The following is a 1,255-nucleotide window of genomic DNA, read 5'->3' as shown; positions in this document are numbered from 1 at the left end:
TTTTTTGCCCCCCCCCCCCCCTGCCACTTCCAGTGGCAGTATCTGACAAAAAAGTGATCCCTGCTGGATACGCAGATTCTTTATATGCAGATCTTTGGCTATTCAAAACCCGTGATTAGAGTATTCCAGTAATTCCTTATGTATTCAACCTTCTGTGGTTTTAATACCTTTTAAAAAGTTACTTAAGCCACCTATATCTGCATCTCTGAGCTAGAATAGCTTCTTCCAGAAATATATGCCTGGCAACAGTCTTGAGTGTTTAAGTTAAAGATAGGAAAACATTACTGTGTGAGCAGCAGGCATGAAAATATCTAGTTTGATAACTATATAGGCAGTTTTCTGCATGATGTTACTATTTTGGAAGAGGGAGAGTATTTAAGAGTACTTGAATATTCAATATGTATACAAATTGAATTTCTTCCAGAGTAAGAGTGCTGTGATTATTCTGCGGTAACTGCACGTGAGGGTACTTGTACTCCGCCTATGCAGAGCTATTCTGATCCATGTCCTCATTGACAATTCCTAACTTAACTTCTTGCTAACTAAAGAAAAATAAAAGTTACCACAAAAAGTCTTCTAGTAAAGCTTTTTTTGTAGCAAGAACAGTTTAATGATGTTAGGAAGGATTTTTATGTTTGATGTGAAAAGAAGAGCACTTCCAGGAGAAGAGTTTCCCGAGACCATTGCTCAATGCCTCTACTGAAATTGCTGACGAAGGATGGTAACGCACAAGGCTTCTTCCTTCGAAACTACCCTGAGACGCTGTCACCGCTCCATTGTCGATTGTCCTGAGTCCCAGTCGCTGGCACTGAGTTCTGCTTTGTTCTGCTTTGTGATACCAACTTTGTTTGGGGTTCTAAATGCTAATGAATGGCGCTTTCTTCTGTGCCTGTGATAGAGGTTGGTTTCATGGTCCCAAATAACAGTGCCCTACAATATGCTCCTTGTAAAACACCTCATTATGGTGTATATGGAACAAAATGAGATGGACAGGCCTCTTTCCCCATTGTCTCTGCTCTTGGTGAGCCCCTTAAGCATTACACAGCTCCTAACAATCATAATGTGATTGTGCATATATAATATAATATATTGTGTATATAATATATTATATATGCATATAATATATTATGTCTAGAATGTGTAGTGAATGAAATTCACTAGAAGAAGGATGTCGAGGTGCTGGAGCGTGTCCAGAGAAGGGCAATGAAGCTGGTGAGAGGTCTGGAGAACAAGTCTTATGAGGAGCGGCTGAGGG

Source organism: Aptenodytes forsteri, unplaced genomic scaffold (assembly GCF_000699145.1).
Source record: "Aptenodytes forsteri isolate BGI_AS27 unplaced genomic scaffold, ASM69914v1 Scaffold15, whole genome shotgun sequence".
In the NCBI taxonomy this organism is placed as follows: Eukaryota; Metazoa; Chordata; class Aves; order Sphenisciformes; family Spheniscidae; genus Aptenodytes; species Aptenodytes forsteri.
This window is presented reverse-complemented; position numbering follows the sequence as displayed.